Raw genomic sequence first — 13,726 nt, 5'->3', positions numbered from 1 at the left:
GAAATTGTTTGATAACTGCTTTTCAGCCATTATGAACCTTTGGATTAACAAGTCTGAAAACACCTGGTGAGTTTCCTTCAATCCTTAGTGAAAGAAGTTTTAAATATAAGTTTTAGGACTTATTTTTTTTCTTTTTGGCAATAAACAGCAAAAGGGTGATTAGAACTTTGATTTTGGAAAGTTACAAATGGACTAAGGGTCCAGATGGATTTGAAATAAGATTTTGGAATTAACTATAATAATCCTTCCCATGGGTTGGGTTCCCATCCCAAAATGCTTTTGTTTTGAATTCTTTAAAAAAAACATAATAAGATAAGACTTTAAAAACCGGACACTAGAGGGAACTAGAAGGAATTAAAGATTACAGTTAAAGGACAACACTCAAACTCGACTTACTAATACAGAATGAAGCAAAATATTTTGACATTGGACATACTGAAGGATATTTTTGAACAATGGACCAGAAGTTAATTTTAAGAGTGTCTGCCTCTAATAGTCTGTGTTTAAAAGATGCTATGGAAAAGGAACAAGTATTACCTGACATGATTGAGACTGATTTGAAAGTGGATTTACAAATGACAAGCTACAAGAATGACATGGAAAAAGATGTTACACTGGACATACGAAAGAAACTGGCTGATGTCTTAATAATTAAAAGGGATATACAAATAACAAATCAAGAGAGTGACCTGGGTAATTTTCCTATATTGGATTTACAAAACAGGCTTGTTAAAGCTTGTGAAAAGGGACAAAGAAAAATGAAAAGAAATCAAGGGCATTATTTGAAGGGACTAAAGATCAAGATTGTTAGAAGTAAAAGGAAGGAATATAAAGTTGGTTTATTTGATCAAGGTTAAAATAGATATGTTGTCATCTCTGGTAACTCTTAATAGACCTTTGCTGACATCAGAACTGAAATGACAAGGCTTTAAGGATTTGTTTATACGTAAGAGATGGGATATGGGAAGAAGAGATTGTTTGTTGTATTTTAAGAGAAGGCGATAAGTTACTAAAATTGTTTACACTTGTGATGAAGGTGGGAAGTCACTTTTTTATATATTTCTTTTATTTTTCTTTACTATATTATTTTTCTTTCTTTTCGATTTTTCTTTCTCTTTTTTTTTTCTGCACCTTCTATTTTTTCTTTTTATTCTTTTTTTTTTAGCTTGTATTAGTTTTTATTGTTGTAAATTGTAATCTTTAATGAAATTACTACAAAAACTAAAAAATGGGGGGTGAAACTTCAATCACATTGTCTCAGCTGCCCTCTTGACTGCTTTGGACCCCTTCTGGTGGATGTCCCTGGATGCTACATGGTCAATGGTAAGTGGTGGTCCTGTTGGAGCCCAGTTGCTACCATAGTATAAGAATAGCCTTCCTTATCCACACATTCAAGAATCTCTATTTTGCCTTCCAAGCTCAATCCTCCTTCTGAACACAAGAAATGGCTGCTTTCAATGATACCCAACAGTTTTAACTCTGGAGTGAAGCAACTCTTCAAAGGCACCCCAAAGAGCACAATTCATTAATGGCTTTTGTAACACTTGCAGATCTCTGAGGATGGGATGAATTTAGGAAAGTGAGGAACAGAAGGCAGGAAACTCTCAGATAAAATGACGGTTTGGATACAAAAGCATCAAGATCAGGGTGAACTAAAAGCTATCTCTGAACATCAGGGCTGTTCCCGGTGTTGTAAGAAAGAGGCTCAGTAGCTGAGTTTTCCCAGGCATTGTTTGTAAGATATAAATTAATCAGTGCATTTAGAGAAAGAAGAGGGGAGGGGAAGAGTCCCTACCCTGGCTTTGTGACTCACATCCACTCAAACAATGGACAGCACAAAGCTCATTAGATTCAACTGAGCTGAAGCCACGGAATTCTGACTTCTTGCACAGTAAGAATGTACAGGGCGCTGCAACCCCTGAAGAGCAGATTCTATCATCTAATAGCCAGGGGGGATTGGGGGTGGAGGAACCCTCCCAGCTTTGGTGGAGGAAAGAAAACTGAAGAGCCACAGCTGATGCCTGTACCAACCAAGGAACACTACTTTAAAACATCTGGAATGCTCCCCTGGCCTTTTCTCTGCTGCGACAATAATGCTCTAATTGTCATTTTCTTCCCCGTGACTTCTGCAGTCATCCAACCACCATGGTACCAAACAAACAGTAATGAGGACAAGCTTTAAATCCCTTCAGGAATGGCTGTGTGATGCTCTGAAGATGCCTAAAATTGCTTGCAGGAAACATCTGGTTGAGCTAGCTTCTGGTGACTTTGCAGATCCGTCCATGTAATTTTCTCCTCATTATGGAAGAGCTTTAGCTTCCTCCAGAAGGCTTTTTCAACTGGCTAGCACCCTGGAAGTTCCTAGTGATCTCCCATCCAGGTGGTAGGTCTGACCCTGCATCGCTTCTAGCCCAGATGAGGAGAGACAGGGGCTTCTACCTGCTGGAAATGAAAGAGTCCTTTGAGTCTCTCTGGAACCCTGGTGACTTCACAGACGCATCCACAGACTCTTCTTGGTGACCGAAGAGATGTGGTTTGCCTCTTTCTGGGATGTCTTTGTGACTTCCATCTCCAGCCTACATCCAGGATTTCCTGTATCTCTAACTGGCAGCCCCATAAGGTAGACCAGACCAGGAAGCCAAATCCATATAGACAAGGACTACTTTTATTGTAAAGCTGTAACAACACACTCTTGCAATTGATATGGCTGCCCAGAGTCACCTTGTGTGAGGTGGGCAGCCATATCAATTTGATAGACATACAAACAAACTAGGCAGGGGCTTGTCTCAGAAGCTTTCTCAAGTTACTTTCTTGGCCTGGTCTCAGGACCCTTTTATCTGACCATCGCCTTGGTAGCTCCCATCCTTCAAGGTCATTCCCGCTTCCCTCTACACCAGTTGAAGCAACAACCAAGTCAGACAAGGACGGCCACTACTAAGCTGTTTTGAATATACCTAAACATATTGAATAGCTCAGTGCTATTCTGGTCAACTGGCCAGCCAAGTTTTCCCCTTTATATTTTACCAAAACATTCCTGAGATTTAACATCTGCCTGGTAGACTTGGAATGTGGGACACAAGATCCAGAAAGATGCCCAAATGCAACAAGCCAGAGCTTTTATTCTGAATGTTCCCGCCACTCATACACTCTGAATTTAGCCCCTACATGTGAGAATATGCTGCACTGCAATCAATCTTTCAGCATGAAGAGAGGTTGACCACCATTAGCACTGAATCATTTACAGCCAAGATGTGTCCCCCCTATTTTGTCCCCAGGCCAACTGTCACCTGGCTTTAAAGTATCAAGAAGTAGGGTTAGGGGCTAACTCCCCAAAGTAGGCAGGACCAGGATAAAAAATTACATTCAATTTAATGTACATACTTATAGACACCATTAACATCAAATTAATGTGTAAACGCCCCAGGTGTTTCATTGTTTGTCTCTACCATCATGATGACATCTCTTGGAGGATTCTGTAGACCACATCCAAAATTTTCTCTGTGTGTCCAAAAGTTTTGGATTGGAAAGTCCTGATTGACATCCCAATTCTCTTTTTGAAATCCTGCCAGCCCAGCCCTATACCCAACCTTGTACCTTCCGGATGTGTTTACATGAAAACTCCCCAAATCTACCAGCTGAGCATTCAATAGTTCTAAATATTGGGAGAGCATCAGGTTGAAGAAGGCTATGCTGGAAGGAGCTAAAAGCAAAATCATGAACTACCTAAAGTGAGTTCTTACTCTTTGCTGTTGTTACTCACTCTAAGGTCATAGGCATTTTATTTATAGTAACGTTCCACCAGAAACAAGGTTCATCTTGCACACCGTTGTTAAGAGGATGGAGCGTCCAGATTCCAAAAGACTGATGAGAAAGCTTTCTGCATGCCAAAGAGAATACAGCAAATTAAGATCACATCTTCCTGCTCTTCAACAACACTCCTCACAGTTCCCACTTTCAAGCTATTGCTCGAACAAGCAGATGTAAAGACCGAAATGTAGTGCACGTAATTCCCACTAGGTGTTACCCTAACACCAAGCAGAAATTAGGTTCTTGGGAAAAGACCTCTAAATACTTGCGAATGTTGTCTCTGCAGGAGGCTACATTGACCAATCTTGATCTCGAAAAGCCAAGCAGGGTTGCCCCCGGATAGGAGACTAACAAGGGATTCCAGCATTGTACGCTAAACTGGGAAGTAAAAAAAAAATCCAAAGAGAAGGCAACGGCAAAGCGTTTCTATATTGTTGCCTTGAAAACTGAATCAAACTCAACTCAAAGGAGACTTTTATTTGGATGAGTATTACGAACTGGATAGATAGAGAGCTGGTTTGGTCTTGTGTGGTGTTTCTCAACCTTGGTCCTTTTCAGAGCTGTGGACCTCAACTCCCAGAATTCCCCAGCCAGCCATGCTGGCTGGGGAATTCTGGGAGTTGAAGTCCACACATCTTAAAGTGGCTAAGGTTGAGAAACACTGGTCTAGTGGTTAAGCACTGGCTCAGAACTCAGGTGGCCAGGAGGTCTACTCCTGCTTAGGGCCACCCAGAAGTGGTGTGGATTGGCTTCATCAGCAGAGTTATGTTACAAAAAAAACCCGAAAGTGGTGGCCATGACAGCCCATCAAACCTGTGCTTGTTTTCGTGTGTGACACAGATCAAGAAAATTCAGTTGCACAATTGTGGGCAGCACCTTGACTTGTGCAACCCTCAGTTCAGGCCATCTATCCAACGGGACCATTCAGGAGATCCAATCTGACCTTTTGGTTCAACGGGTTGCCCTGACATGATTCAATGTGGCAGATCAACATGGATGTGCCAAAGCCCTTTTGAGCATGAAATCAACAAAGACGAAGCCATCCAACCAAAATGGAAGTATCAGTTGGATGCATACAGTATCTAGCTCAGAAGTAAGAACGTTCTACAATGCCGGTGGTGGGTGTGAAGGTCCCTAAATCTGCTTTTTTGTGTAACAGAGTACACATTTAGTCGGACTGCATGAACGTGCAATGCTACAATTCGGCTCGAAGGCGACGTGAACGAAGTTCCAAATTGATCCCTGAACAACTGTATGAAATTATTCATGCAAACTGTCTTAAATGGGGAGGGGGGAGATGCCAGCAGTGAGTGGGGGTGTTGTTGCCGCCGGGGGGGTGGGGTGGGGTGGGGTTCATTGGTTTGTATTAAGGGTTTTAATTCTGTAAGCTGCCCGGAGTCACCGTGGGTGAGTTGGGAGGCCATATAAATTTGTTTAATAAATAAATAAATTGGTCGGTCGGTTTGCTGGCTGCAAAGCCCCTCAGTGTCCCACCCTCTCTAGATCCCGCCTCAGTCAGTTGACGGCTGAGCCTGGCTTCTCTCACAATTCAGCTTGCAAGCCCCGCTCGAATCCAAACACGCCCTTCTTTTAGGCACACCGCTCGGTCCTCAAAAACGCCTCCTGGAAAGGCGCTTGCGGATCAAAACAATCCCTCCATTATCTCTGCAGTGCAAGGGAAAGGCGGCAGACATCCACTGAAAATAAAAAGATTAAAAATAAGCCCAGAGAATGCAATGCAGTGCACTTTAATTCGTCTGGCGTGCCATGCCTGTGTGTGTGTCTGGGTGTGTATTCATGCGCAAGCACACGCATAATCCTACGGAGGCAGCCAGGAATAAGCAGCATTTAGGAGAAAAGCAATAGCCGATGCTATCAGAGGTTGTTCCCATGGCGACCTCAACTTTGTACTGCATCCCTCTGATAGAAAGGTGTGCAAAGGGTGTCTTCTGGAAGGGTCATCACAACCATGGCAGAAGCTGCACAGATGAGCAGCGACAGGATTCCTGCCTTTAAGATAGAGGCCTGTTTTCCTCTGCAGGCAGCCTCATTCACTTGCACGCGCACGTTCCCCCCCAACCCCGGACATGAAAGAGGCTTTACTTCTTTGCAACATCACAACACAAGTGTGCCTTCCTTTGTGGTACAGTTGGGAATCGAGGCAAGAAGCCTTGAGACCAGGAAAATGCAGGCAGTCCCCGGGGTAAGAACACCCAGGTTACATACGACCCATAGTTAAGAACAGAGCCCACTGGAGCAAAATTTGAGTTAAATATACAATGATTCGAGTTATATACACAATGGTTCGAGTTCATTACCCAATACAACTTATACAGTATTATACAATAATACTGTTCCAGTTTACGTACAAATTCAACTTAAGGATGGAGTTTGGGAACGGAACTTGTTCTTAAACTGGGGACTCCCTGTATTTATCCTTATTAGTTATAGGACTGTATGCTTGTAATTAACTAATTGGAGAGAAAGAGAAAGTGAGAAAGAGAAAAACAAGCTTAGTTACAGCTAAGTAAAGTTTAGACCGGGGTACCCATTTTGGTGATTCCTCTGTCATGCGTGTGTGTGCGTGCACACCCAGCCACTGCCAACGGAGCTGCTGAAATTTGTGCCAACATTGTTCAATTGTTTGCTATCCGTTGTCCACGGTTTGGGAGCTATGAAGTAAAACAGGGGCCATAAGCTGCCCGAAACACGCCTCTTGTCATCTGAAAACCACCTTCAAAGCTGAAGATATTTTTCTTCCTCATTATTAGGTTGTTTTGCCTCACATTGTGGCTTCATTCCAGATTTAATCTCTTTCTATTATATCGCTGCATGCTGTCTACAGAGAGCTGACGAGGCCAGTAAATCCATAAAGTAAGACCACAAAGCCGGCGGGAATCGTTTTTCTGCAGCCAAAACCTGCCTCCCGTAAAGCAACCCAGTCACGTTGAAGGTGGAGCATCGATGTATTAGTCATGCAAACAATACAGCGCGGACCGGGCTGCCAGCAAAGCATTGGCAGTTTGTGGGGCAGACCTGAGCAAAAGCAGACCCAGAGCTTATAAACCTTTGCAAACGCAGACCCAGTGTAAATGACAACAGGATGCTGGAATGGTTTTGATAGACCCGTCTGGGTGACCTCATTATTTCTCCCTTCCTCCTAGGCCAGCACGCTAACTCTGCTATCTCTGAGATATGGCTGGTGAATATAAACAATTTGATGTATTGTCGAAGGCTTTCACGGCCGGCATACGATGGCTGGTGTGGGTCTTCCGGGCTGTGTGGCCATGTTCTGGAAGTTTTGTTTCCTAACGTTTCGCCAGCATCTGTGACCGGCATCTTCAGAGAGCAGGAGCACAGACAGGAGCAGTTCTCTCTGTGCCCAGATCACCATAAACAATTTGGTTCACTGGGTCCCTGGTCCCTGTCAGATTCCACCCCTTGTCGCCCCTCAGGGTCAATTTAGCTCGCTGGGAAAGTTCTTACAAGGGCACTTTAAGCAGTTCACGTGTATGGGGGGCATCTCATAAGTATGCAGTTCACCTGCGTATGGGGGATACCTTTCACACCACACATTTCCGATCAGCCCCGCCCCTGATAGCCACCCTGTGGCCATGGGGGTCCACCTTAAAAGTTGCTGCTTTATACTCTGGGGGGAACACTTCCGGGGCCCTGGGGTGATGGGCATCCTGTAAACCCCATTAAGGTTTCTCTTCTTCCCACCCTTGGACACCGCGGGCTTTAACTCCCACTTCTCCTTTCTTGCTAAAGGAGGAAGAATAGTTGCCCACCGTAATTGCAAATTAATCCAAATTTCTTCAAGGGTGCTGTTTGGCATCTCACTTAAATCGTGATCCCTGGTGACCAGGGGAGATATCAAAAAGGTCAAGATGATGGTGGCCACCATAACATCAAAGCCGTCATGATGCACGTTAAAAAAGGGCGAGCTTTGATTGCATGCTGGGAGGTGTCATCTTGACTTTTTTGACTCCCCCCTTGTCCCTGCAGACCCTTCACTTATGATTCTGGTGAAGAATGAGTGTCTTTCTGCAGGTTTGAGGCTCAGTGCTTAGAAATAAGCACCTATTTATTTATTATTCCCATTTATATAGCCACCCATCTCAAATACAATGCTGGGAGGCTCACAGGAATTAAAAACAATATTTAAAAAATACGATTAAAAATAGGTATAAACGCCATACAAAACCACATTAAAAAAAAAACATACACGTTTTACAGAGGAAACGGATAAAAGAAATTAAAAACGGGGTCTTACATGCCCAGCTATTCATTCATCTATTTAATTAATTAATTTGTATGCCACCCATCTCCTCCAACGGGTGACTCTGGGCAGCTCACAATTAAAACTGAAGACCCAAGAACCATTAAAAAAATAAACACGCATTTTTAAAACGTTGATAATATTTTCATGTTAATCGTTACTTTTTCTCTGGTTATAATGGTGGTTTTTATAAATAAATTGCTCTCTTTGTATCATTACAATAAAGCATCACTTAGTTTGGTAGAAAAACACTGAGCCTATGTCTGAATGAGTTCCCCTCCCTTTTTTCCAACCTCAGCAACTTTCAGATGGGTGGACTTCAACTCCCAGAATTCCCCAGCCAGCATGGGAATTCTGGGAGTTGAAGTCCACCCATCTGAAAGTTGCTGAGGTTGAGAAGCGTTGCCCCGAAGATCTGCCCCTTACGAATCTTGAAGGCAGATGTCTCTGCTTACAGATGTCTTAACGCTCCTTCTGTCTATGAGATGCTTTTCACACAGTTGGCCAACAGACAGAAGTTTGAGTTGGATCTTGGTTTACTGTCGGTGCCCCCCCCCCAGCTTTCAGCATGGAGGAACTTTCGAAAAGGGTGTGTCCGGAAATATCCCCATCTGGGGGAGATGGGCGGCATATCAATTTAATCAATAAAAATAAAATAAAATAAAATACAAACCAGGTTCAGATCTATTTTCTCTGGGAATCTGATCTTCCAGGCTCAGGAAACTTTGGGGCAGTTTTCCTCCCCCAGCGTGCTTTATTGCACACTGGCCAAGAATCTGAGTTTGATTAAAAGAGGTGAGGGAGACTAAAAATATTTTCCTGGAAATCAATATTCAGGTCAGGAAGCACCTGCCCCGAATAAGTCAACTCATACCTCACAACTCCCAGATCCTGGTTTATTTCATCCTTGATCTGGGTGTCTAAACTCAGGCCACTGGGTTTGTTTGTGACTCAGCGCCCTGTGCAAATTCAGAAAATGGGCTAATTCAGGAACTGTGTGACGTGAACACAGTCCGACTGTAAGCTGAACGATCCTGTCTCCCAGTATAAATAATAGATGCTTCTATTCCCTAACTAAATTACCCGATCATCAACTGTACAGGATTCCTTGCTGGAAAAAGCAAATATGCCTCGTTGTACAAAATAAACTGATCCTTGAGCTTTTGCAAAGCTGAGAAGCTTGAGATGCAAGAGAAAAAAAAACATTTTAGGAAGTGCAAAAGAACAATCATGTCCCTATTTATTTATATATACAGTGGTACCTCTACTTACGAACTTAATCCGTTCCATGACTCTGATCGCAAGTCAAGTTGGTCGCAAGTCGAAGTAAATTTTCCCATAAGGTTCAATGTAATTACCATTAATCCATTCCGGCGTCCGCAGACCACGCGTCGGGGGGAGAAACGGCCGCGGACCATGTGTCAGGGGCGGAAAAATGGCCGCGGACCACGTGGAACGGGCAGAAAAATGGCTGCGGACCATGCGGCAGGGCGGAAAAACAGCCGCGGACCATGTGGAGCGGGCGGAAAAATGGCCGCGGACCACGTGGAACGGGCGGAAAATGGCTGCGGATCTGGTTCGTAAGTCGAGGCAAGTTCGTAAATAGAGGTAAATTTTTGGGGCCGGAGCTGGTCGTATCTCGAAAAATTCGTAAGTAGGGGCGTTCGTAAGTAGAGGTACCACTGTATACCCTCAGAGGTACAAGCACACAATCAGTTTGCCTAAGTGATCAACGAGATCAGGGGCCTATAACTAAAAGGAAAATTTGAAGCAAACTTCCCAGCATAAGGCCCTTCTGATGCCTAAAAGATAATGTCCATGCTCAGAATCCTGGAAAAAATAATCCAACACTTTTAGAAGGTGCCTGTTTGGAAAGACAGATTTAACAAGTCAACTGCCCCCCCCCCCCCGCCTTTTTTTAAGTTCCTTGGTTGCAACGTCTCTGGTTTTCAATCACCGACAGATTTTGGGGGCAGATTTTTTTTAGGGGATAATTTTTTTTCTTTTAATGCCATCAGCTGCTTTGTGTTCCTTGATTACAGCCGACAGGTAGGAGAGAAATCATCTTAATCAACAAAATTATTGTTGTGATAACCAGCGAAGCATGAACCTTCCTCACAAAGACATTTTTCTTCTGTCTTGCAATTAAAAAAAAAAAAAACTCGGAGCGGTGAGACTGACGTCAACTGGCCTACTGCGAACAGGCGATGGTTCTTGAATGACCAAAGCAAAACTAAATTACTCCCACAAAGAACATCCATCACAAGTTAATTGGGCAACAGCAGCCTCTGCGCAGCCATTTCGATGTTCCATCCTAGCAGAGAAAAGAGAAAGGTCATTTTTATAAGAAGATTTTCAGCTGAGCAGGATCACCCTTTCATTGGGACGCAACCCAGAAGTGATATTACAGTTATAAAACCAGGTGGCTCAAAACGGTCTGCATTTTTCACTCATTGGGTAGTGGGAAAGTGAGGTGGGGAGAAGGCTATTCCTTTTTAAAAGTGTTTCTGTTTCCTTGTGCGAGCCCACACAGAGAAACACAAGGACGATCATATTATTTCCGAATGTAAGTTGCTTCCCATTTCATCTGTTGGGTAGATAGAAAGAGCCACAGAGATGACCTTGAAGATCTCCAGAACATTTACCTCTGGAGAACTGATTTCTTAGCTTCCTTTGTTAGGGAGAAGAAACGGGGGGAGAAGGAGCATTAGGACACATAGGTCATCAATTCATGGGGACAAAGCCAATTTGCACCCAAATGCTTCCCCAGCAGACTGGCAAAGAAGCTCGTGTTCATGGGAACAGCGTTTGACACTAAGACCGGAAGGCGAAAGTGGGGGCTTCGTGGGGCGAGAGACTACAGTACTCATGTGTCTTGAGGGACCCGTGTCAGGGACACACGATCCATCTTCCAGCACGATTTAATTAGCCCTAATTCAATTTGAGAAGGTGTGGGCCATCCTGGAACAAAGATGGGAAGGGCACAAGCAGACCAATGATGGATGAGCAATTATGGCTTTGGCTGAATGAGATTACGAGGATGACTAGCTGTAAAAATTAGGGGCAGAATTGAATCAGGCTGAGGCCCCTCAGGGAAAGATTCCTTGCCTCCATTTAATCTCTAACGGACCCCAGAGACACACAGGGGCCATCATGAAAATGGTCTTTCTTCAAATGTGAAACCCATATGAGCCAAGTGACAGCCAGGCACCATATGAAATCCCTTATGAAGTGTCAGGCCCATGGACATATGCTAGATAGATTCCCAATGCAGCTTTCCCCAGTCTGGGGCGGGGGGTTGTCTCCCAATGTTTGGGTGTCCATTCTCATAACACCCATCTAGGCTGATTGTCAGCCCTTTGAGGCAGGCCAGGTCAAGAAACAGGCAGGGCATGGATTCCAGAAATGTTCTTTGTTGGAGGAAGAACAGAATCTTGAAAAGCTGCCCACATTTTTCCTCACTCCCATCTTATTCTGAACAAAATCAAGACAGGCTTCTTTTGAGTTCCTTTCTCATGCTGAAGAATCTTATCTGAAAGCCCTCCCTTAAAAGCTCATTCATGTCTTCCCTATTCCCAAGGCCAGCTCTACTTTTTTAAATTCGTGTGTGTGTGTGTGTGTGTACTGTATGTATGTGTTTTCAAGACTAGGTTCACACACCTCAGTAATCTGTAGTTTGCTTAATCATGGAGTTGGTTGAATAAACCACAATTGACTTGGGCTCATGAAACATGCTAAGCCACAGACCATAGTTTAGAACCACAAAGGGAGAATCCCAACAATATATTCATCTAAATTCACACAAACCGCACTTAGGGGTAGCACAAGGTGCCACACAGTCGAACTGGAAGTTCATTTTCGTTCTTTACAGTAAGCGCCTGTTCAGTCCTAATCTGACTCTCTCGGGTATTTTGGTCAACCGGAAGTTAACAAGAGCATTTCCAAAGCTTTGAGTCTCTTTCTCACACCTTCCTCTTTCATAGAAGCGAGGACTGTTTTCTGAAAGTCCGTCCTTAATGGCTCACTCATGCCTTTCCCATTCTGGGTCTACATTCCTTCATGCCAACTGTGGATTATGTGGACTGGAACCCAGCCTTTCAGCAGGCAGCAGACTAGAAAGGCTGTGTTAACGTGCAAAGTAAAGAACTTCTCCTCTGAGGTCCCCACCGAACAATAACTAAATCCAAATTGCCTTTGCTTTTTTGAGAGCAGGTTGGGTCAGCAAGGACCACATCTGCTCGGCCATCTTCAGTCAGAGCTACACAGCTACAAGCACAAGAACTTGCTGCAAAAACGTATCCATCGTGTGCGTCTACCTACTCTTGATATTTTCACAGGCTGAACTGTGTAATTGTGATGGAATGGTGTTATGAAGGCCACGCTCGAGGAGATAAGCATTAAGAGATTGATGTCAGGTTCAGCCCAAAGAACTCCATGAGACAATGCAATATAGTTCTGTTGCGTTTATTAGCTTCTACCTCAGGACAGAAATCTCTCCAGACTGAACCTAAGTTTCCAAGCCAGCAAGCCACAACGCCATGAATTCCTTAGGGTGGTGCCAGTCTCATCATCTTAAACATCCCACGCTCCTGTTGAGGGCTAAGGGAATGCTTATCTCCTCGAGCGCAGCCTTCATAACACCATTCCATCACAGTAATTCAGTTCATAGTTCTCGTTCATTTGTGGAGCAGTATTTCTGGTTTCCACAGCTTTGGCTGTGGTTTCCATTCTTGCTACCAGGTTCTGCAAGGTGTAAAGAGTGCGAGCGAACAAAAAAAATTGTGACAAGCTATTTGTAGAATCTTAGGGTCAGGTGGGACCTTGATGGTCTTCTAGTCCAAACCCCTGGCCTGAATAGGAACCCTCAGACCATCCCAAACAAATTTTGTTTGAAAATCTCTAGTGATGGAGATCTGTGACTGCTGTCCTGCAGCCTGCACTTACTGTTTAATGCTGGACCACTTTGGCATGCATTATCACTATGGTCTCCTACGTAGGCCCCTTCTGGCCTTTCTTGCCAAGCCTGATGATGGGTCTCTTCAGAGACCTACTGCTCGTGGGCATCTTCCTAGTCTTGACACTTTCTTTTCCAGCTTCAACTGCTGCAGCTTCAGGCAAACTCAGTCCGGTGACTATTTTCTTTCGGTGCTTCATCTCTGCTCAGCTCTTCAGCGCAAAGGACCAAACTTTTGCTCTCTCGCTTCAGCTCCAGCTGCAGGGGGAGGACCCTCCCTCACCACTCTCTGCTGGGTTAAAATTCCATCTTTTATCTTGTCCACACTGTCAGCATGGGCAGGTAGGGCCAAATACAATGAAGGTTGAAGGGCCTTACTCCATGCTGTATTAGCCCATCCTTCACAGCTTGGATTCACACATCACTCTACATCTCAACACGCTTGCCTTTCCTGAGGTTTCGTGTGTTGCATTGAAGGTTTGTAAATCAGGATGACTGCTTAGAAACAATGAATGAACCCTGACGTTGTGAGACATGTTTATAGATGGACATATCAAGCATTCCATTTGTATTTTAAGTGCATTTTGGCTTAATTCCCAGATTAACCTTTGGGTAGAACTTACAAACACGGTATCATCGAGGGCTTTTCATTGTTACCGTCAACTTAAAAAACCACTCCTAAG

At 43.9% G+C, this 13,726-nt stretch overlaps 1 protein-coding gene across 2 annotated transcripts in view; it reads right to left on the bottom strand.

Moving 5' to 3' along the window:
• Positions 1-8,488: 8,488 nt before the first annotated feature.
• AMER1 (APC membrane recruitment protein 1) overlaps positions 8,489-13,726 on the bottom strand; it is a 35,723-nt gene continuing 30,485 nt past the window's right edge. For both annotated transcript variants that reach the window (XR_015793590.1, XR_015793593.1), the window contains exon 3: positions 8,489-10,403. The gene's annotated coding sequence lies outside the window, so the exon portion shown is untranslated. The remainder of the gene's footprint in view (positions 10,404-13,726) is intronic.

This window comes from Python bivittatus, unplaced genomic scaffold (genome assembly GCF_059951505.1).
Source record: "Python bivittatus isolate LINGU-HERP-01145 unplaced genomic scaffold, Pbiv_v1 ctg000790_np1212, whole genome shotgun sequence".
In the NCBI taxonomy this organism is placed as follows: Eukaryota; Metazoa; Chordata; class Lepidosauria; order Squamata; family Pythonidae; genus Python; species Python bivittatus.
Note: the sequence above shows the minus strand (reverse complement) of the source record. Positions and strands in the feature narration are given on the sequence as shown.